The sequence below is a fragment of the Lygodium microphyllum genome, chromosome 2 (genome assembly GCF_053477565.2).
Source record: "Lygodium microphyllum isolate KBCC chromosome 2, Lygodium_microphyllum_v1.1.10, whole genome shotgun sequence".
In the NCBI taxonomy this organism is placed as follows: Eukaryota; Viridiplantae; Streptophyta; class Polypodiopsida; order Schizaeales; family Lygodiaceae; genus Lygodium; species Lygodium microphyllum.
This window is the reverse complement of record NC_141136.1, coordinates 140,530,980-140,556,119: the sequence shown is the minus strand read 5'-3', so window position 1 is coordinate 140,556,119 and position 25,140 is coordinate 140,530,980.

Below are 25,140 nucleotides of genomic sequence, written 5' to 3'. Positions count from 1 at the left end.
TTCTTCTCTTAGAGGATTTCCTGGTCTATCTTCATTCTACCACCGATTCATCAAGCATTATGTGGCTATTGTAGCTCCTTTGACTGACAGGTTGAAGAAGGAAGCTTTCTTTTGGGATGCTCTTGTAGATAGTAGCTTCACCCAGTTTAAAGGAACTCCTTACTTTCGCTCCTATTCTAGTATGCCCAGATTTCTCGAAAGAATTGACCATATAGTGTGATGCTAGTGGCCGAGGCATTGGGGTTGTTTTGTTACAGGAGCATGGAGTGATTGCCTTTGAAAGCCATAAGCTTACAGACAAAGAAATGGCCATGAATGTTTATGACCAAGAGATGTTGGCTATCTTGCATGCAATAAAGAAATGGCTCCATTATTTGTATGGCAGCTGATTTAGAGTCTAGAGTGGTCACAGGGTTCTTAAGTATTTCCTTGCTTAGTCAAATCTTACTCCTAAGCAGCATAGATGGGTAGCTACCTTGCAGAATTATGAGTTTGACATCACTCATACGAGGGCTAAAGACAATATAGTGTTTGATTTTCTTTCTCGTATGTGGGCTTGCAAAGTTTTAGCAATGATTGAGCTGCATAGTGATTGGATTGAAGACCTACAGGAGGCTTATCTTTTGGATGAAGAGCTTAGCCATATTTTTCAAAAATTACAGCAAGGTCTCATGGAAGATAACTCACATTATCAACTTAAAAATGGCCTTATTTGGTTAAATGGCAAGATTGTCATTCCTCCTACCGCTTCTTTTACACAGAAAATTATGGAGGAACTACATTCTTCACCTTTAGCTGGACACCTTGGATTTTTCAAGACCTATGATAGGATCAGCAAAAGTTTCTATTGGAAAGGGCAGTGGAAAGGTGTCAAGGACTTTGTCATGAAGCGTATACCTTGTTAATAAAATAAGGAAAACACCCATAAGCCAGGTGGTTTGTTGTAGCCATTACCCATTCCTACAAGTAAATGGACTCATATTACTATGTATTTCATTACTGGCTTACCTACTACCAAAAAGGGATGGAATAGTATATATGTGGTGGTGGATAGACTCACCAAGGCAACCCACTTCATTCCAACCAAGACCCAGTTTACTGCTTCTCAAGTGGCTAGTCAGTTCATGGAGCAAATTTTTAGACTACATGGATTATCGCAAGTGATTGTTCATGATAGAGACTCAAAGTTCATGAGTAACTTTTAGTAGGTGGTACTCACATCCATGGACACTAAATTGGCTCCTTATACGACCTATCATCCATAGAATGATGGACAAACAAAAAGAGTAAATAAATAGTTGGAGACTTATCTTCACCATTTCTGCTATGATGTCCAAAATTCATGGGATTCTTGGTTACACTTGGCTGAGTTTGCCTACAACAACTCTACTCATGCTAGCATTGGAGTTTCGCCCTTTGAGGCTATGTATGGCTATAAGGTGCCCTTACCCACAGTTATCTTTAATGAAAGAATCAATCCTCATGGGAAAGAGGAGTTGGAACAAATGCAAACCCTTCTTCAACAGTGTAAGATGAATCTTAGGAAAGATCAAGACCAAATGAAGATGTATGCTGATGAGAAGAGGTGGCATTTAGAGTTCCAAGAAGAAGAATTGGTTTTATTGAAGGTGCCCAAGTCTAGGTACTCTACTTTGAAAGATGGATCTAGTAACAAGATTGCTCACAGATTTTATAGCCCCTATCGGATCCTGAAGTGCATTGGAGACTTGGCATATAGATTGGAGCTACCCTCTTCCACAAAGATTCATAATGTCTTCCATGTTAGTCAGCTCAAGCCTTTCTATGGTGATCCTGTTGATACAATTGATGAGCTACCACCTATTAATGAAGAAGGTCTTATTCAGCTTATCCCAGAGGCTGTCAAAGGTCAGCGTGAGAAAAAGCTTCAATCTTGTTCTATCATTGAATATTTGATAAAATGGAGAGGTTTACCACCTGAGAAAGCTTCTTGGAGTCATGATTCTATATTAGATGAGTTTCCTTTCCTAAGGGACGCATTGGTGGGGCTGAAGTCTACTAATAATGGAGCTAGTTTTGGTGCAAACAAGGACATCACAGCATGCTATTTTAGAACAATTTTTATTGTGTCTAATTTTCAAAATTAAGCCACTTACATAACATCAAAGTAATCTTCAAGAGCTATGTTTTGACATATAGCATGCCTCATTTGGACATTTCTATTAGAAGTTATGGTAGATTTCGTCTATTTACACAACAAGTTATCTACTTCATTCTAGGGTCATCAGTTGAAGACTTTATGGCTCCATATACTTTTGAAGCATTCCTGATCATGTATATAGCCGAGGCTTACTTTTATTCTTTCATTTTAGGCCATATGTCAGTTATCTTTCATTGATTTTCCCATTTGTAAAGCTGTAAAAAACAGAGTAGCACTCTTTATATCCATCCTTTTTCAGTCTTTATATATTTGTTTTTTAGGGAAAAAACCTTTGGGATGGGATGGATTGTAAGAAGCTGGGAAGAATAAGGATTTAGTGTGTGAATAATATTGATGATATGCCATGCCACACTAGCATTGGTATAAAAGGAGAGGACATGTAAATTTTCCTATCTTTTGACAGATTAATACATTACTGTCCTTCCCTCATCTTGCTCACAGCTTCAATGGCTTCTTTCTCTTTCCTATATTTCTCTCTCCTATTCTAGTTTTTCTCTCTCCTTATCACTCTATTTCTCTCTCTTCTGCACTCTTTCTTCTCTCTTTTACAGTCTTCTCTCTCCTCTTCCTCTCTCTCTAGTTCACTTCTTGACAATGATGGTCCCTTTGGGGCTCATCAATGGTCCACAACATATGCAAAGAATGTACACAAAGTGAAAGAGATAATTAACACAAACCCCACAATATTAGTGGATCTTAGAAGGTCCTTGTCATGTTAAATTCTTGGACATATCCTCAAAAGATGAGTTCTCAAGTCAAGAAGTGAGTATCCCACAATTCACAACACTGACAACCCTCATACCATTTCAATATCCAAAAGGATCTATAGAGTTGCACTAAAAAGAAGAAAAATATGTCTCTACTAGCCCCAGGATATGTCGTCTTAATATATAAAGAACAACAAAACATACTCCACTCTGTCCTCACTAATGTCATATATGATGCATGTATCTCAATGGCTTGGATATATCTTGCACACTCGATCAATAGAATACAATTGCAGTGCAATGGTATATGCCAGATTATGCTTGTATGCAAAATGTGAATGAATTACATAAACATGTTTAATGAGACAACCAAAGTGTGAATGTATAGCAACCATTCATTTACATCTGTCCATGAATTTTCTACTCGTTGCGACATTGCTAAACACATGCCAAAGGCACAGAGTCCTCCCCACTGCTACCTTTGGGAACATAAATAACACATGACCATCCCCCTCATGAAGTGTAAAAAGAAATCATTCTTTTTAGCAACAATTATTCTCTAATTTTGTACACATGGATTCCTTTAGCACACTATGAACGGCATTGAGACCACTCTCAAGCTATTGAAGCACTTTATTTAGATTTTTTTTAAATATTTTTATGTTATATATATATAATGGTTCTTAGATTCATTCTTAATACTTCACTATTTATTGGTATTTTTCTCTTATTTTTTATCTATCTATTTAATGGAAATTTTAAAAATGGCAAATAGAAAATATGAAGCATTGAAAATTAAGTATTCATATCTCTTTTTTAATATTTAAAATATTTTTTAAATTCCATTTTATTTATTGTAAAAATTAATAAACTTATCCGAAAATTGCTTACACGCCATGAAACGAATGAAGTGCAGTGTGGATTCCAAGGCCACTGATGCTTGAGATAGCCACTAACGTACTTGATAATACTCCACAATGCTCCAGCAACATGCCAAAACCATATATTTTACATAACTCTCACCTCTTCCTCTCTTTCACCCATACCCCTTCTCTCATAAGAGTAGCCATTATGTAAGAGGAAAGGAAGAAGAGAGAATGACTGTATTGAGTGACGAGAGAGGAATACTAGAAAACCAATATTCTTTTTTCTTTATATTGGGCCACAAAATTTACATCATCACTTAAAGGACGGCAAGGAGGCTTCGTTTCATCCATCACACAATGCGAGAAATTATGAGGATCTTGTGCGTAGCAATCATCAAATGCCCAACATGATGACATTTTTTATTTTTTACCCACTTTTTTTTCCTTCTTTATCTCTTCCAAACGACTAGACACATCAAGAATAAGCATCCCTTTGAGGTCTACCATAGGGGCCCCTTCAAATGCTTTGACTCTTGTGCATCGATCGCTTTATACCATAAACCACTTTAGAGTCTAAAATCTTCATTTTACCCACAAATGCCTTATGGATTTGTCTAAAATTGTTAAAAATAAAAAAAGTGCACCTTTAAATCTGCCTCTCATCGACCGACTACAGGATAGGGTGATTCAGCACATTGAATCTATGAAATAATTTGCACAAATACAAACCATAGAGAGCATTAAGCTAATTCAAATAAAATACACAACATACCACAAAACGCAACTCTCACCCCATTCCCTAACAAAATCAAGGCATGAATTCCACAAGGGATAGACTAAGCATAATCTGACAAAGAAGTCAAAAGCTAGTTGTTAACGAATTGCTCCAACAAGACTGTCTAAAAGAATGATTAAAGAAGTCATCCAAAGTGGTAGTTTAACATAGAATACCTGGAATCAATGTGGCATTCGAATCGATCAGCAACGATCTCCCTGCAGCTCTCACTCTCTTACTCTCTCCCTGGCTCTCAGGCTCACTCTCTTCTCAAGATAGGATGTCAAATGTGGTCTTTCCTGGTTCCCTGGGCCTGTTATTGCCCCATCCCAGCCTGCTGTGACCTCAGAAGTTAGTCCCCCATACTCTTCCAGCCAGAAATATGAATCTATGCCCCTATTTTTCTATTTCAGCCTGTTATACAGCAACAGAAAACCCTATTGTTTGCTCCAATGTTTTGCTCCTATCCTTCCTAAATGCAAGAAAAAATTATAAGAAAAATACCTACACTACTCCATCATGCTTTCCCAAGTCCAAAACAACAAAAACCTACTTGATAAGGAGATCGAATACCTCTTCAAACTCCCTTGCTTCCTACCTATCTACCTCAAGCACCGATTCAGGGAAAACCCTACTTCAATGCTCAATTCGAAGCGCGCAAGTGCTCAAGGCTTGAATCTGTTGGTCCCGACAATGGAACCAAAATGTGGGCGAGCTACGGAGCTCTACCCCGAGACCTACGGACCGCTTATTGATTAAGTGTTTCAAGCTGAGTGGCCATGGCTACCTCTCACATAGCCGACGTGCAATGCCTACCTTGCGGGTGTAGTGAGCTTACCTTGATACTCGATCGAGTTCCCTCCTCTCTCTTGCACTCCAGTAGCTCCACATCCTTGTGGCAAGCTCAAGCAACCTCAAGCCCCCTCCTTCAAGCTCCATCCTCCATAGCCGTGCAAGAAAAGAGAAGAGAAGAAGAGAAAAGAAGATGAAGAGAGAAGATGGGGAGCTTCTTCTCCACGATCCCTCACTCTCACACACTCACTCCCTCACACTCCCTCAATCCCTCACTCAAGCACAAGTAAGAAGGCAAGAAGCAAGAGAAGAAGAAGAAGAAGAAGCTTTGGCCACCCACAAGAATGAGCTTCTCATTCACTTTTCAACTTTATATATAAAACCCTAAATCCCTTTTGGGTGGTCATCCCCTTATCCCCTTTTTTACATGGCCGGTCGTGGCCTAGGCCCTTTTTCCCATTGTCCTTCTATCTTCCTAGCCTCCTTTCCACTGCCCGTCTACATTTACAAATTGCATGGGTGAGAGCCCCGACACTCCTTAAATTAAATCATGATGCGCTTGCGCTCTTTTACAAAAGTATTGAGTTGCGCTTTTCCTTATCTGCCTTTTTCCCTTATTTAGGACTTTTTTGCGCTTCTTGTGTTTCTAGATTTTTCTTGGTGCGCCTTCGTCTTCCATTTCACTTTTGCCTTGGCCTTGTCTTCTCCTTCAGCTTTTCCAAAATTTCCACTTTTGTTTGTTTGAGGGTTAACAGCAGATGTGGGAAGAGAAGTGGTATCACTCGATTGCTTTCGCCAATCAGAAGTTGGGTGTATCCGAAATTAATTATACTTATATGAAAAAGTTGTCCTTTATGAGAAGGTTGTCCTTTATACAAAGGTGAAAGGACTACGACTGCTGCTGATGAATAAGCTACAATTGCCCAACCATTTGGCAAAGTGGTTAATCACTTTGCAGGAGTTTGACTATGAGGTTAAGAGTAAGCCACCCAGGTTGCAGGGTATCGTAGAGTGCCTTGTGGACTTTGGGGAGCCAAAGGAAGCTTTGGTTGAAGGTAGTGACTGGGACTCATTGTTCAAGATTGACACGGCATCTATTCCCTCCTGGTATGCTGTGATAACACATTATTTGTCGACGGGAGAGATTGAAGCTGGTCTAACGAAGTCAGAAAAGTGAAAGATCAAGCATCAAGCTTTAAAATTCACAATAATCGCAGGCACATTGTATCTTCAAGGGGTAGAAAATATCTACCGCAAATGTATAATGCTTGACGAGGTTCCTTTCATCTTAGAAGAGTGCCATGACTCTGCTTGCGGATGTCATTTTGTTGGGAGGTTAACTGTGCAAAAAGCCTTGAGGGTGGGATATTGGTGGCCGGCCATCTTTCAGGATGCATTCGAGTACGTTAAAAGATGCGACATCTATCAATGACATGATAGCCGAGAGAATAGGAAGCGACCACTCACTTTTATTATGGCAATCCTTCCATTTGAGAAGTGGGGCATCAACTTCGTGGGCCCTATTACTCCATTGCTCACTGCACGAAAAAGATATATTATCATAACAACTGATTATTTTATTAAGTGGTCGGAAGCACGTGCAACATGGAAAGATGATGCAAAGGAAACCGCCAGTTTCCTATTGGAGCAAATAGTATGTCAATTTGGTCTGCCAAAAGAAATAGTATTGGACTGTGGAACCCATTTTTTGAACAAGGTGATTAAAAGACTGATTGAAGCATGGAAAATCAATCATAATAAGACGACCCCTAATAATCTGCAATCAAATGGACAAGTTGAAAGTACCAATAATAAGCAGCTTGTGGGTATCCTATCCAAGTTAGTCTCCAAAAAGAAACGGGACTGGGATACAAAATTATATGTAGCAGTATGGGCGTATAACATGACGTTTAAGCGAGCCACTGGTCACACTCCATTCAAATTAGTTTATGGGGAGAAGTGAGTCTTGCTCTTAGAAATTGAGTTGCTGACCATAAGATTTGAAATTAATCATTCTTTGGTTGATGGGGATGCCCTCTTAGAGCGCTTTACGACTCTGGCACACCTCGATGAGATTAGATTGCAGAGCTTGCTGCATCAAGAGGTGACCAAGAGTTGGATGAAGTAGCTCCATGACCTAAAAGCAAAGAAATACACTTTTAAGAAAGGACAGTTAGTGTTATACTATGATGCATGTAGAGAAATATTTCTAGGAAAGTTGGAACCCAAATGGGACGGTCCTTATAGGATTGTCAAGATCGGGAAGAATAAATCCACAGCATTATTGGCAGATCTTGAGGGTGTGGAGTTTAAGAATAAGGTTAATCTTAATAAGATTAAACCTTATTATTATTTTTTACTATGCTAATGATATAGTGCCTTGCAGGTTTATGCGCGATTGATCAGACATCTGCAAGGAAACAATGATAGAGGTTGATGGGTCGACTGATCCCTTATTTGGAGCATCCATACTTAGAGCAGCGATATCATCACATAAAGCTCATCTAGTGGAGTAAAGGCTATAAAGTGATTGAGCAAGACGACGAGACATTCGTTTGGGAGATTAAGATCTTCTATCATCACTATTTGCAGATTTTGATGAGCATCCCTGCAATTTTTAATGAAGAAGGTGGGATGGAGTTGTCAGTTCATCCTCTAAATATGTTGAATTTTGACTATCATAATTACGAATCGAGGAGGTTTGGATGGATGGTTGTGTAAACCCATTGTGGACGTACACATTATATTTTGATGGGACATCTAGGGGCGCTAATAAGAAAGGGAGTGTTGGAGTAGTTATCCGAGATCCTCGACGAAGAGTTACAATGAAATTAACTGATTATCTCGGGGTAGGATTCACTAACAACATGACCGAGTATAAAGCCTTGATTATGGGACTGAATGTTTTCAAGAAAGGTGGTATTCGGCAGTTGTTAGTAAAAGGGGATTCCCAACTGATCTTAAATCAACTCAATGAGACATATACAGCTCAGAATCCTATCCTTCGTATGTATCATCGAACTGTTATAACCCTACTTGATGAATTTGAGAGTGTATCTCTTCAGCTGATTCCACGTTCTTAGAATCAATTTGTGGATTCACTAGCCAATTTTGCTTATGAAGAGGACCTCTTCTTCAATTGTGGTCCTAGTCCCCAGATGTTGCTCTTGATAATGAGACATGACCTGGTCACTTGTGGGGAATGTTATTAGACCATGCATTATATGGCAGGCGATGGTTGATTTGGGTAATGCAAAGAGTAGCCGAGACCCATCTAGCACTATTATCCTAGACCCATAGGTTGATTCGACCACATGTTATGCATACGCCTCTTGCTATATATGCAGGAGGTATGGGTCACAACTTGATGCATTTAGTTTAGGGCTAAGAGCCTATTTTCCCCCTTGGAATAGAGCATATTTTCGTACATCTACCTTCTTCCAAGGAGGGATCTATATGAGTTGGTTTGTTTGATTTATTTAGGCCAAGAGGACTAGTTAGTTTGCAATACAAATGTGCTATTTCTTTAGGCCAAGAGGGCCCTATGTTTGTTTGGTGCAGGTACGGTTAATGGTTTGTTGTTTTAGTGATTGCATCATACAAGTTGATGAAGTCGTTGGAGGGAGCCTTTGTTGCAGAGGAGCTTCTTGTGGCCATTTCATGTGGTTTCATCCCCTTTTGGAGTCTTTTTCCTTAAGAAATTAATGATATATATGCCTATGAGGGTTACTTTCTTTTTTTTGTTGGGGACCGGCTATTAATGCACGAAGTCCTAGGTTTAGGTTATGTATGTCTGTGGGAAGTTTGAGTTGTCATTGCCTCCTACAAAGGCATTGTCCGGCATTGAAAGACCTATTTTTGAAGGAAGTTCTAATGGCCATGTTCTGTTGACATGATAGACGGTCGCTCTAGGAGATTCTGTTAGTTGTGCTGCAGTTTGAAAAGCCTACTAAAACCACCCGAAAGGGAAAACCCTAAATATCTAAAAGAAAATATATGAATATACGGAGGTGTGTAAAAAAGGGTTCTAGCCCCTAAAGCAATAAAATAGAAAAGAAAGAAAAATCATTGAGCAGTTGTTTATCGCCTTGTGAAGGCTTGGTAGGTTCCTGGGGACGAGTTTGATCCAGGGCCGATGCCTTGTCTTCCTAGGGGTGGCATCTAGCTAGAAAAATAAAAATAAAAGAAGTTTGAAGCAAAAATAAAAGTGAGCATTAGAAAAGGATTAAGTGTCGCCTCGCAAGGGCTTGGTAGGTTCTTAGGTACCAAGACAGGACCTAAGGCCAATGCCTTATTCTCCTTGGGTCATTATGCTCAGCTCCCTCCTTTTTACATGCCCGAGTATGGAAAATAAGAGGTTAAAGGACCAATGTGCTAAAAGATAATATTTGTTGATCAGGCTATAGGAGTCCTCGCCTAGTGGGAGCTCCTAGTTGAGTTGTCCTTAATCAAGTAGGTAGTTCAGGCCACCACTTAGGATGACCTCTTTGATTGCTCTTTTTAGCTTGGCTATGTTGGAACAGTTGGTTAGTGATTAGCTTTAGGCTTTTATCAGATTCTGCTAGGCCTACTCCTTATGGAATTCATGCCTTGGTTTTGTAAAGGGGTAGGGTGGAAGCTGTGATGTGTTTTGTTGCCTATTTTTTTGTATCAGTTTGATGCTTCCTTTGGTTGTTTATGTGCAGATCTGTTCGTGGGATTCGATGGGCTGAGTCGCCCTATCCCATAATTGCCAATGACAGATGACTTTTGACTCCAAGAAGTGCTTAAAAATAGCCAAAATTTTTGAATTTTAGGGGAAAAATAGACTTTGTCAAAGGCGGCACCTGCAATCGGTACGATTTTAAGCGACAATGCCCCAAATGTGCTTTAAAAGACCCACTCAACCGCGGTTGGTGAATTTTCATAATTTTTTGCAAGTCAAACGAGACTCTAGGAGATGCCCGATAGAGGGGGACTTTGAGACGAATGCCTAGAATTTTTCAATGGCCAAATCCGAGGCTGAGCGATCGATTGGGAGTGCTCAGGAGGCCAAGCCAGGGCCAAAGGCCAAGTGAAAAGGGGCTTAAGGGCGGTAGTAGGGGGTGTGACCTTTGGGGCCACCCCCCCAAATTTTCACGTGACGGGAGTGGGGGGGGGGGGCGTTCTTTTTTGCTTTAAAAAAAATGAATGCATCCTTCTGCATGGCAAGGAAATGGTGGAGAGGGGAGGGCTATAAGCATTTCGCCACCTCAATATACCCCCCCTTTTGATTACATGGCTAATCTTCCTCCGATCTACGCTTCTTATCGCCTATCTTCGCCCGTGAAATGGCTACCCGGTTGCTGAGATAAAAAAATAGTCTTTCTCTCTTCTCCCTCTCTCTCCCTTTAAGAGGCAGTTCATGCCCATGAAGAAGATTGAAGACTGTGTCTGGCATGGTACCGGATCACTCTTGGATTGGTGGAGGGCTAGAGTTTGCTATTCGGAGGTGAGTTGTGTGAGAAATGCGGGATCTAGAGCATGGCAAAGGTGGAAGCTATGGAGGATGGAAGATGAAGATACTACTCATGTTGACATTGACAAAGAAGACAACTGTTACACAAGTGAATTAGGTTTCAAGATTGAGACTTGAACTCATAAACACAATCTTGTGTAGGACTGACAATGACACAGAGACTTGACACAAAGAGACAAGTACTATTGCATTATCATCATATGAAAGTGATAGTCAAGTACATCATTATATAGGATTGCTTGGTAGCACATTTCATCACTGTGCCTATGGGATCTATCTCTCTTCCTAGAATGAACTGCATCTTCCTAGCCTAGTTTTTCCATACAAAGGGGCATACATAGGGTGTGATTGGCAGATTCTCAACACCCCTCCTCAATCACAACCTGATAGTACAAAGTGTGTAGAGGCTTTAGTGAGAGCAGCACCTGCAAAGTGTGGGCATACCACAAACATGGCAAAACACCAGAGGCTATCACAAAAAAGGCTAAGTGTGGGTACCATAAACATGGTGGACATCCAGAGGCTGTAATAGGGGCCTCACAAAGTGTACAGAGGCTGTAGTACAAGGCTACATGAGGAGTTTACAAGGCTTACGAAAGGAATATTAAGGTAGGTACAATGCTTTTAAAACAGAAAATGAGAGACAAGGACCAATAGGCCCTTGTGGTCTTTTTCAGCATATGATTTCTCTTTGTCAACATGGAAAATCTTCTTGTCTTTCATCTTTGGTTCTTCAGCTTTGAATGATGTGGTCTTTTGGTCTTCATGTGGCTGATCTTCTTATTGTCCTTCTTCCTTTGCTCTTTGATCTTATGGTCTTCTTGGTCTAGTTCTTCTTTGACTTTGCTTGCAACTTTAGTCTTCATGTCGATGTCTTTGTCCCCCTCAAGCAAAGACATCTCATTCTTCATGATGGCCAAGGTAACTGGAGTGTCTTCAAAAACTTTAGATGGAATCATTGATTGCACTTTAGTATGAGCAATTCCATCTCTCTGCAAGTAGATCACAAAAATCTTCTATGTAGTGTAGATAAGTCATGTTACTTTTCATAAAGTGTATCCACATATAAATCTTCTTGGTTATCATAGATATGACCAAGAATCTGCTTCAAATCTGTGAGTAAGTGGCAACCAAATTGATCTTCAATGTGTCAAAAAACACAAGTGAAGATAGTGTTAAATCAACACTCTTAAGTATCAAGGGATACTAGAGTTGAAGATGGTGATTCTTGATGCCGATCCTTTGCTTGATGAACCCGTTGTTTGAGTCCCCTCCTTGCTAGTAAAATCTTGCTGAACACTGAGTAAATACTCAGATCAGATTAGCAAAACCTTCAGTTGAGTGAAAAGAGTAAGAAAATGAAGCTTTGGAGCTCAAGTCAATGAGAGGTCTTCAAATCTTCAATGGTCTTTAAGTGCTTTAGAGATCTCCCCTCCTTGATTTGATGGACAAATGTTGTTGGAGACAAATCAAATCAGTGAATCAAAGTGGCAGAGGCTTGGGTTGAGTGTCAGGAGAGAGAAAATGAAGAATTTTTGAGTTTGAAGGATTTTGGCTATGGTGGATTTTAGGGTTTCTAAGACACGGGCCTGGTTTTTCTAACATTGCAGGAGCTATGGTGGATCATTTTTAAAACTTTTTTTATGGAAATGTAGCTTATGAGATGCTCTACCAAAGCCCTAATCTGCTCGTCCAAATCGCGGCCCGTACTGCACGCGCAGAGACGAATTCCATGAACAGGTGCAGTTTTTACAAATTTTCGCGATTTCCGCAATGCTGGGCTCGATGATGAGCAATCTTGGACTGTGATGCATTAGGGAGCTTCGCCACGAGTAGAGGAATGTTTCTCCAGAAGGAATCGTGGGCTAAGATGGCCTGTAGAGTAAGAAATAGAAGCTCCAAGTGATGTATGTCATGTCTGGCTATGGTAGACATAGAGCAGATATTGACAGTTTAAGCAATGCTGAGCTATGGAGTGGCCAATGTCAAGCACTTAAGTGATAGAAAGAAGCCTTGGGAGTCAAGGAACAAATGTCTAGAAGAGAGCAGGTACAGATATGACCTATGGAGAGAGATCCAGGAGCTTCAAGTTGATAGGGTGCTGCTGGCTATGGCTGCCATGGAAGCTTCAGTGAGGATAGAGGTAAGAAATGGAACCATGAGCTGGACCTGAGGTTAAGAGGGACTGAGAGAGCAGATAAGGGAGTTATGCCATGCCCGACTGGGCTCTGATATCATGTGAGAAATGCGGGATCTAGAGCATGGCAAAGGCGGAAGCTATGGAGGATGGAAGATGAAGATACTACTCATGTTGACATTGACAAAGAAGACAATTGTTACACAAGTGAATTAGGTTTCAAGATTGAGACTTGAACTCATAAACACAATCTTGTGTAGGACTGACAATGACACAGAGACTTGACACAAAGAGACAAGTACTATTGCATTATCATCATATGAAAGTGATAGTCAAGTACATCATTATATAGGATTGCTTGGTAGCACATTTCATCACTGTGCCTATGGGATCTGTCTCTCTTCCTAGAATGAACTGCATCTTCCTAGCCTCGTTGTTCCATACAAAGGGGCATACATAGGGTGTGATTGGCAGATTCTCAACAAGTTGAGCCTTGAATGAGGGCTGATATGCAGTCCCACATTAGTTTTTAAATCATGCAAAGAAGGAAAAAACCATTAATTCTATTTTACAAAGGAAAATTACTTGTTTTTTACATTTCATTGAGTCAATGTTGTTCTTATGGAGTGAAAATTGGTAGAAATGTTGTTTACTATTTTTTCTATGCTTGAATGATGAAAAAATCAGAAAACATAAAGTTAAATTGCTGGAAATAATTTTTTGAAACCCGTAAAACATGGTTTTTATGAGGAAAATAGGGTTTTTGGTGTTTTCGGGTGGGATAATCCAATACACATGGGATAAAATGCTAATAAAATCTATATTTTTGTTGTTCTAAGAATCAAGAACTGCAACTCTGAAAATATATCAATTATTAATTGGAAAAATAGAGAAAATTTGGAGAAAATAAGAGGAAAAATAGGAATATGCCTTATAAAAATACGAAAAAATATAATAAGTGGTTGTGGATGTATAGTGGGGCAAAACATGAGGTTTTGGCCTCAGTTTGCCTTATCTTTTTTTCACAGTGTGTGATTTATCACTTTTTATACTTTGAACCATGACAAAACAACCTCTATACACCTATGCAACGAAGCAAAACTTAAACGGTGAGGGGGAGTAGGATTTTGGGCAAAAGTTTGAGAGCTAAAATAATACACTTCTTTTTGTTTTTTTTATATTCATAGAATTTAGAAAACAACCTATTTGGAAATAAGGGATCTAGTAGCACAAGGTTCGCCTTGGTGCTAGATTCTTACAACGAAGCATACACGTATTAGTTGGAATTCATGGAAAGATTATTTGTGCACTAGCACATAGGATGATTTTGAAACATAATTGTTTGTGTACAATAAGACTTCCACTATTGCATTGATCATACATGTGGTATCAACTCCTGCAAATGCATAGCAATTGTTTGAATTATACTTGACCCACGTTTGAGGGTGAGATTTCCCTTTCCATAGGATAGCCATTCGTTTCATGGGGAAAAATCATTGGTGAGAAACATGGTAGCTCCTAGATCTCACTGACAAAGAGAGGAGTTTTGTGCAAATGTATCTATATGTAAAAGCAGCATATCTAGGGGTGAATCTCCAAGATGTAGGAGAGCTGCAGTGGGGCCATGGCGATCAGCCGATGGGGTGCCTCCTGTGTTTGTGATACGTGGCACTTAGGGCCAATATGTGTGAGATATCCCTCTCTTAGGGGTTTTGGAAAAGGTGCCGTTGGACTCTTATCCAGCTATAAACGCAATATTAGAAGTATCTAGTGTGCATTTAGTTATTACATATGCTCTTAGCCTACGAGGTCATGTGGTGGTGGAGGTGTTTGTTGTATGCATGAGGGTTCGGCTAGTGCCATAGCCAGTATCGGCCCATTTTTGGTCCCATCACTTGGATTATAAAAAACAATGAGATCTACAACTTTTGTGTTGGACATTTTTTCATCCAAGCAATGTACAGAGAGATATCTTGAAATTGATGATGCATAGTAGGTCCTGGAATAGCCACATCTTGCATGAAGATCAACCTTTCCAATCTTGGCACTCAAGTCTCTCTCCAAGAAGAGAAGCTCTTGAAGCCTATAAAAGAGGAGGCCCTCCTTGGGTGTGAGGGAGGTAAAGGAAGCATCACTTTGTATGCGTCCAAGAGGAGAAGAGAAGGTGCAAGTGCTATGGAAGCTCTATTGAAATGAAGTGCTGCGGAAGCTCTGCTAAAATCAAATTCCAAGAGAAGAAGAGAAGGTGCAAGAGCTGTGAAAGCTCTGTTGAAATCAAATCTTCTCCTAAAATCAAGTTCCAAGAGGAGAAGAGAAGGTGCAAGTGCTGGAGAAGTTTTGCTGAAATCAAGTTCTAAGAGGAGAAGAGAAGATGCAAGTGTTGTGGAAGCTTTGCTGAAATCAAGCTCCAAGAGCAGATCCCTACACAGAATTGTGTAGGAGAGAATGAGACACTCAAGAATGATCAAAAGTTACCAACTTCCAAATTGTGCAAGTGTTAGCCAGTTGTATACCCTATAAGGAACCGTGATCTTGTTCCCAAGATGTACAAGTAAGTACTGGTTTGTGTGTAAAGGAGGAGCTTGCTCCTTGTCAATAATATAACTCCACAAGGGGGGGACTGGCCCATCTTCCAGTCCTTAGTGTGTTTTCAATCTCTCTCTCTCTCTCTCTCTCTCTCTCTCTCTACATCTCTCTACATCTTTCTTTTCTCTCGTTTGTTCTCTCTCTATGCCAGCATAATATTCACCATATATATATTAAGTATATATTAAGTATATAAGTATATTAAGTGTGTATCTCGGATCTTATAACACATTGGATGCTGGTATTTTCAAGTACCTTGAAGGTACAGGCCAAGAAATGGTATTAGAGCCTCCCAAGAGGGTCAATAAGAACCTTTGAGGAACTTTTTAACAAATTCCCAGATCAGTATGAGAAGAAGGTTTCTATGACTTCGGTCTTGGAATAGCTTGCATAGATTCAACAAGAGTCATATATCTTCATCAAAGAATATGCTAGAGCATTTGATGATATTTTTAGGCTTTGGTCAAGAAGAGCCATTGTGTTGCCGAACAATGTGCTATGTGAGCTCTTTGTGAATGACTTAGAGATTAATATGCAAATCCAAGTGAGGATGCAAGATCGTAAGTCATTAAGTGAGGGTAAGATGCAAACAATTGACAATGAGCAGCATATTCAAAGATGTTGGAAAAACATTTGGAGTTTTCCCCGCTCATTGAAAGTACATCTAAGTATCCAACCTTTTTTGCAAGGAGATAATTCACTTGCTAATACTAAGTCGGATCATGGTAGTCAAAGTATCTAGGCATGCAATGTGAATTCTATGTGTAGTGATAGCATCCCTCTTGGTGGAAATATTCCAAGCCAAGCAAGTCCTATTAGGGCTTATAACACTTCCATGAGAGGTGGTTGTGTAGGAAAAATCAATAGACCCATTGGGACTACAAGTATGGATGAGGATCCTTTGAATGGTTCTCATTTTGCTCTTGGAAAGGTTCTTGAGACCTTTGCCATCTATTAGTGAATCATGCTTTCGTGTCGATGTTGTGCCTCTTAGTAAGAGCATCATACCTATGAGTGAGAAGTTGCGATGTGGATAGAGGCAAGTAAATGCATCCCATGTGAGGGAGATGCAAAATGCTATGTCGGATGGAAGTCATAAGTATGTGAGGCAATTTGTTCATATCAATAAGTTTGCACTGAGTCCATTAGACCAATGTTGCAATTTGAGGTAATGCAAGAATATAAAGAGGAATGTGAGATGGGTTTAGACACCCAAAATCTCTAAAAGTGTGGCTAGTGTGTTAGATGAAAGGCCAAGAATTCCAAGTGGACATAGTATGGTCAATTCCCAAGTGGATGAGACCAAAGGCCATAATGATACATCTAATAATATGCACCACTCTGGGATGATGTGATGGACCTAGGATTGAAACTCTACCTAGTTTGGATTGTCACATTGAAATATGCAATAATCCAAATAGGTAAGGTTTAAATGAGAATAAATTTGTGATTCTCTCTTAGGAGGGGTCTTTAAGAAGCTCGGATGACCAATATATCTAAATGACAATAAGGTGAACAGAGGTCATTCATTTAGCTAATAGCACCCAAGACGGGATAGCCCATATATATGTTATATCAGTGGGAAGGTTTGGACTTGTGGATGTACAAAAGCTTAAGATTAAACTTCAATTATCAGATTGGAGTGAGTTGACTTGTATATGTAGTATGAGGCTAGATCTCGCATCTTATATCATTTTTGGTTTATCTTGGTTAGTTTGATAAGGTGCAATGTACATGCCAAGAAGATTGTGCATTTGATAGATCAAATTGATCTATTCTCTTTAGGAAAAGAGGGTCAATTGTCTTGGACGTAAATGTTACATTTTATTAGGCAAAGAGGGCCACTTCTTTTGCACTAAAATGATTTATTTCTTTAGGCCAAGAGAGTTGTGTCTATTTGGTGTGGGTGTGTTTGATGGTTTTTTGTTTTAGCTACTATACTAAGATAGGTTTGAAGGAGCACCAAGAGGGAGCCAATTGTGGCATGGAAGCTTTTTGCCGCTAGCTCAGGCAATATCTTTTCTTAACAAGAATGTTTTATGTGTATTTTGGGGATTTTTTTTTTTTGTATCGAGGACCGATAGTCAAGGCATGAAGTCCTAGGATTAAGTTAGGTATGTCTGGGAGGTTTGAGTAGTTGTCTATCTTTTGTGAAGACATTGTTAGGCATATGAAGAGTTGTTTCAGAGGGCAGTCCTAGTGACCTTGTTCTTTTAGCCTGCTAGGAAGCTAGTTCTAGGAATCCCTATTAGTTATGAGATAGTTAGGAAAGCTTGATAAATAAAAGAGAAAAATGATAAATGAAGTGCAAAATCCTTGCGACAATTGAAACTAAAAGCTTGCCTATCCTATTTCATGTTCCTCCAAATAGTGCTAATTACGGGAAAGAAACCCTCCTAGGAAGACCCTTCAAAAGGGCGACCAAGTGTGAGGCCGACTATGTAGCATAGAGGATACACTTGACACTACTGGGTGTGAGGATAGTCACAACCTTCAACAAGGGTGACCTCATCAAACCTCGAGGGAAAGGAAAGGAAGGTGCTGACATAACAATCAAGCCTACTAACGAGAGCAAGGACTTGTTAGAAGAATTGAGACAATCGTCTAATAGCCTCGAGAAAATCATTCACCCAGTGCCAAGTCCACCTAAGAGTCCTAGATCTCCTACAACCTCTTTTCCCAAACGGACACAGGAAGCACAACAGTAGTCATCAAGGGCGGCTGCTCAATCCCAATCTCTATATCCATCTAAGCTTCCAAATGTCCAAGAGGTGGGACATGACACCATCCCTAGCTCTCAGCCCAAGGATATGCCTATGCAACCTAATGTGACTAGATCAACTCATGCTCGATCTACACAAGTGAATCCTCAAAGGGTAACAAAAGACCCTAGGGACTTGACATCGCAATCCAGCAAGATTGACCAGCCCACTGGTCTAGCCGCTACCACTTCCAACCAGGGATCACAGTAGTCTCACAGCCCTTGGCCGTGACAACGACCCTTGCAAAACGTGTCCTTAGCAGTTCACCTGTGGAGGAGGTGCCGCAACCAGCATCCTTGACAACTCCAACACTTCCAAAGTGCTTAAATCCTAAGCTAGAGGAGTTAAACAGAAGGGAATTGACTGAAGAGTTAGACTCTCCAAAAAGAAAGGCAGTTGTATCCTCACAACCTAGCGAGGCTATTCAGCAGGCCACGGCTATCTCCCATAAAGACACACTAGAGAAAGAGAATGCTGAGGTCCAACCAAGCACATCAACGGTTGACCTGGTCCAGGGTCTTGAGTCATTGAGAGATGCACCTTCACTGACCAAGAAAAAGAATAGAAAACAACGAAAACAACAACAGTTATAGGTGGTTGTGGACCCCAAGAACATTGACACCAAGAGCGCTGGAGAGCTAAAAAATAAAGCATCGAGTCCATCCACCAATGACCCCATTGATGCCTCTCCTAATAGCGTTGAAACCTCAGACACATCCATGTGCTCTAAAAAATCAAAGCAGTCGTTACCATCAACGGTTGCTTGCAACACTCAATCCACCGACAACAGAACTCGCATTGACCAATCAAGAGTGGATACAACGCTGTCACAACAGGGTGACAAATTTATACCAGTCACATCCAAGGAGAACCATGACGCAATAACAAAGCATCAAGAGAAACATGGAAACCCCAAGAGTATAAGAAATCCTAATGTTGACCAATCTTGCTCGTCTAGGCTTGAGCCCCCACCTATGCTAAAGCCTAGGAAAACTCCTAGAACTTGCATGAGATAGCAACTGAGCAAGCTCTCGTTGAACATAAAAGTGTCGTAGAATGCTTAACTGAGTTGGATGCTAAGCTCAAAGTGTTAGCATGTGTCTATGTCCTGGCAGACATGGGCGCATTCTCTAAAGAGTAGCTTGAAGAATAGTTGCCATTTCCATTATCGTGGAAAGAGCAAGAACATCTTGATGAGCACTATAACAGGCTCCTATATGAATGCATGCGACTCATCTCTGACGAGGAAGCCGACAAACTACACTTAACTGTAACATTCAATGATGTGCTCTGCCAACCAAGCCTCTTAGAGATAGAGCAACTAAAGCGACAATCAGAGGGTCAAAGTCAATTTGAACAATGTTGGTGTGAAAATCGCGTTGCAATGGCCGAGCTAGGAGCCTAGACCATGACAATCTCAGAGGAGTGCTTGGCCAAATGGCGGTCTCAAAGAGACCCAATCTATGTGGTACCAACTTCCTTCCGAGTGACTGCCATTCGAGGTACGGAATTAGCTCAAACTAGCCAAGAGAACTCTCTGTCTGATAAAGTTCTCACTGAGGAGGAGCTACATGTTGCCAGTAGACTCAGACAAGGTTCCATGCTACTCGATGTTGCAAAATATCTATCGGTATTGAGTAAGCTACCACGAGTACAAGATGTGTGTGCCACACTCCAGTACAATTCGGAATTCTACAATTGGATTTTATCTGCGAGAAGTGACATGGATTCGTAAATATGTACATAAATAAACAATGAATTTTGTGACCCTGTATAGACAATGTCAACACACACAAGCAATGATAGTCAAGCACAGGGAGAAGAGTTGGGTTCAACAGGCTAAGCTCCTCAGGTCCTCCTTTCACCACACATTTAGAAGTTGTGTGACCATTCCCGCCTCCAAGTGGAGGGCACGTAACCCTCATTACCACCATAAGAAACCCTGACCAACATCTCTGATGGTGTAGACAAGGTACCGTCCCTTTCTATACACCTTTTCCCCTTTCCGGTCTATCCTTCCGAGGATGAGCCTTGCCCCTGACAACCAGTCCAGCAACTTAGCATGAGCCAAGATCTGCTAATGGCTGGAAGAAAAACGAACATCATCATGGGGGCCATCCCTCTACAACAAACACTACATGCCTCACCTCTCCCCTCCTCGTCATATGCACTTGACAACCCACTATATAATCCCTTCCATGCGAATAGTTTTATCCTGCCTCAGGGCCTAATCCTTGGTTCGCATTTTGTAGGTCCCCCTATTCACATCTTTAGCAAAAGAAAAAGCTAATCAAGTGCAGGTGATAAGTATCTAAGTCAACACCATGGAATTCAGATAAGTGATGTCTCCTTGCATTGCATTGGTTTATTATAGTTGCGGCATATGCTATGCATGTACTCTCATGAAGTGACAAGTGGATGCAGGATGATGCAGGTCTTTGTGTAAAAGTGTTCAATGCCCGAGTCACCGCAAGACCACCAACCCCACAAAGAGCGGCGACAAAACCCACTGCCGAAAGAAAAAATCACCCGTGCGAGTGCCCACGTCATACACTCTACGTTGGGAAATCACGACAGCTATTATCCCAATTGTACCAACATCGCATGTTCCAATGAGAGTTGCAATATCTCAAGTGTATCTCCCCATCTCAATGACTGCTTCTCTAACAACGAGGCTACGGCACAATCATCACTATAATATCCATTTCTTGAGCCTTTGAAGTTGGACATTTCCCAACCCATTGAGGTTGATAGCCTCAACATATTGCAATGATTGTACTTAGGCAAGTCCAAAAAAAAAAGGAAGAAAAGATAAGAGAAAGAAAGAAAGAAAAAAAAAAGAACAAGAAAAAGAAACGAAAAAGAAAACGGAAAATGAAAAAGAAAAGAAAAGAAAAGAATGAAAAGATACAAAGCACCCACGATCATAGCACAACACCTAGGGGTCCTTAAATTAGGTAAGTCCAGTGAGCTTAGTCGGCTGGCTCCGTCCCTAGCCCCCTAGCCCTTTAGCATCATCCACAATTGTTCAGGGCACATCAAGAGCAGGACATACCTAGGGAGCTTGTCACGCCTTTGGTTAGACCTGTCACCCTGACCCATTTGCACAATTCTCTCTTACACTCTGCCTTAATACCATTGCAATCAATTGTGGTAAGCACCGCACGAATGGCCATGAAAAGTACACTGTCCTCATCACGCAGGTCCACTAGCTACTAGCTACCAACAATGCAGTGTCCCTATGTTCAATTATGTTACGTCGTGCAGTCACAATGCAAAGGATATCGCATACACCTTCACGTTTACTTCTTCTCAACATGGAGGCCTTTACTTCATCCACACATTGTTACGAGAAACTAACCGCGGTCTTCTAACTACGTAATATTTAAGTATGCACGCGCACTCACATAATATCTGCACCAAAATATATACACGATTTGGGTCCTTAAGTTCGGACAATACTCTCAACTTGCTTAGAGTTCCGACCTGTCTCCCAAACTAATTGAACTATGTATTGTGCATGATAGAGAAGACTAGCACTACCTCTAGGGAGAGACCACCTATGAGAGGTTTTCAATTGCAGGTATTGAAGACTCCAACGAAAGTGTCATTCGCTCTTCATCGACACCCAACTCTGAACTCTTATCCTTTATCATCCTACAAGCGTCATGTGTCGAATCCCCAACAAACCAACACTTGTGCTAGGCATCAATGCAATCCCCAACAAAGAACAGCCCTACCACCAACTCCAACAACCCTACCACCAACCACCTAAGCCACCAATGTGCCCCCAACGACCTTCCTCCACACCACCACCAACACTCCTCCATGACAACCATCGATGTCCCTTTCACCACGTCTTCAGTACATGCCAAAGCTTGCTATCCACGACGGTGAGTGCCATGGGACTGGCACTCGTCTAGAGGGGGGTAATATTAACCATCAAATGAACAAAGGTGGAAAATCTGAAAAAGCAGAAGTAGAAGACAAGGCCAAGGTAAAAGTGAAACGGAAGACGAAGGCGCATCAAGAAAAATCTAGAAATACAAGAAGCACAGAAAAATCCTAAATAAGGGAAAAATGCACACAAGGAAAAGCGCAAGTCAATACTTTTGTGAAACAATGCAAGCGCATCATGATTTAATTTAAGGAGCATCGGGCTCTCACCCATGCAATTTCTAAATGCAGATGGGGGTGGAAAGGAGGCTAGGAAGATAGAAGGACAATGGGGAAAAGGGCCTAGGCCACGGCCGGCCATGTAAAAAAGGAGATAAGGGGATGACCGCCCAAAAGGGATTTAGGGTTTTGTATATAAAGTTGAAAAGTGAATGAGAAGCTCATTCTTGTGTGTGGCCAAAGCTTCTTCTTCTTCTTCTCTTGTTTCTTGCCTTCTTGCTTGTGCTTGAGTGAGGGATTGAGGGAGTGTGAGGGAGTGAGTGTGTGAGAGTGAGGGATTGTGGAGAAGAAGCTCCCCATCTTCTCTCTTCATCTTCTCTTCTCTTCTTCTTTTCTCTTTTCTCGCACGGCTATGGAGGATGGAGCTTGAAGGAGGGGGCATAAGGTTGCTTGAGCTTGCCGCAAGGATCATGGAGCTACCGGAGTACAAGAGAGAGGAGGGAACTCGATCGAGCATCAAGGTAAGCTCACTACACCCGCAAGGTAGGCATTGCGCATCGGCTATGTGAGAGGTAGCCATGGCCATGCAGCTTGAAACGATTGATCAATAAGCAACGTCCGTAGGTCTCGAGGTAGAGCTCCATAGCTCCCCTACATCTGTGCTAAACAGCAACTAATGCTATGCATGGTAGCTACTGAAAAGATATAATAAAATTCTCCCCTCTTCGGTGCTTTCAGCACAAGTGCTCTTGCGGGTTCCTGCTTTACATCATCGAAAGCCACCTTACAAGGGTCACTCCACATAAACAAACAATTGAAGGATAACAAATTTGTCAATGGCAATGTTCTTTCTGCCAAAGAGTTTATGAACCATCGATAATATCCAATTGATGACAAAAAGCTATGGACCTCTTTGGGGGTATGTAGCGGACTCATGGCGACCATAGCTTTAATATTTTTAGAATCTGTCACAATCCCTACCGAGCTAACTACATGACCCAGTAGGAGCCCATAAGGTACGCCAAAAACACACTCCCTCGGATTGAGAGCTATGCACAACTATCTGCATTGCTCAAAACATTTTTATAAAATAACCAACTTCCTTTGTCTCACGATGGCTGCCTAAAATTGTCAATAAATACATTCAGCTCCTCAGGCGAAATGTCACCAAAGGTCTTATCGGCAATTTGTTGCCAAGAACTAGGCACATTGCATAGTCTGAATGCCATCACATGATATGCAAAGGTCTTGAAGATTGTTATGAACGTCATTTTGAGCTTATCCTCTTCTGTGATCGCCATCTCATTATAGCCTGCAGAACAGTCCATGAATGAATATATCTCCCTACCCGCCAATTGATCCAAAATCTGATCAATAACGGGTAGTGGGCAGTAATCCTTAACTGTTTGCTTGTTCAACTCTCATAAATCCACACACAGTCGGATTTGATTATTTTTCTTCTTCCTGATTACAACTGGTGAACATCATTCAGTGTGTTGCATAGGGAAGATCAAACCCACTTTTCATAATTTCTGTAACTCCTCAAACAGCCCATCTCGCGTAACTCAAACGGCATATGCCTGACTTTCTGTCGCGCAGGACAGCTTCTTTCCTTCAACGGAATTGTATGGACAGTGAGGTTGGGAGGAATGCCCCTAAGTTCATCGTAATTCCAAGAAAAAATATCACAGAACTCTTGGATTAGAGTGACATAATCCTCTCGTTACTCCACACTAAGCATGGACCCTAGCTTTATTGGCCGCTCATTGTCTAGCGTACCAAGGTCTAGCTTGATAACATCTGCATCCCTTATTCTATCTTGAGCTTCTAATGGCTCGTTCAGCGTTACTTGATAGACGTTATCTATGGTCAATCCCTCTTTGAATTCATCAGTCGACAACGTCTCACTTTCAGACACATCTTCCATTGTCTCTAACTCTGTAGGAGACAGGGGAGCTTGCTCACTTTGAGCTGATTCAAGATATGCATCGACTACCACATATCTAGCACCTCTGCCAAATATCAATCTACCAATGGGTATATCTACTCGATAGTCTTCTTGCAAAATTCAAGGTCGACCAAGCAATACTTGGTAACTCGGACGCCTTGCAAACCAGATTACCCTAAAGTCCAACAATCATTCTATGTTGGCAACTATCATGTGGACTTTAGTAATGCAACCCTCCGGCTGTCTCAGACTATCATCAGCCATTCTAAGGATTGTGGAGGCATCTTTTTGAATCGCAAGACCCAACCTCTCCATCAATTCAGAACTCATAATACTAATTGAGGATTCTGTGTCGACAATAGCATTATCCACTAGAATCCCATCAACATAGGCTGCAACCCTTGGGCAATGCTTTTCGAGATGTTCAAACCAGTCATCCCCTACCCGCGCTATTCCCAAGGGTTCTACAATATAACCTGTACGTAATATTTTTTTAAATTATTTGCGTACTCCTGGTGACAGCTTGATTACCTGCAAGAGATTCACGTCTGGCTTAACATTACAAAGGGAGCTAGCTAAATCAAATTCATGATAATTTGCTAAAGCTCGTTTCTCGTGCCAAACCATCCGCTCTTTAGGACACTGGACCAACTTTATTATCTATTTTTTATCTCTCACCTTCTTTCTCGATACCTCTTTATCTCTCTTGATGTCAATCTCACTCTCTATGGGCTTCAAAGGTCCCCCTTCCTTG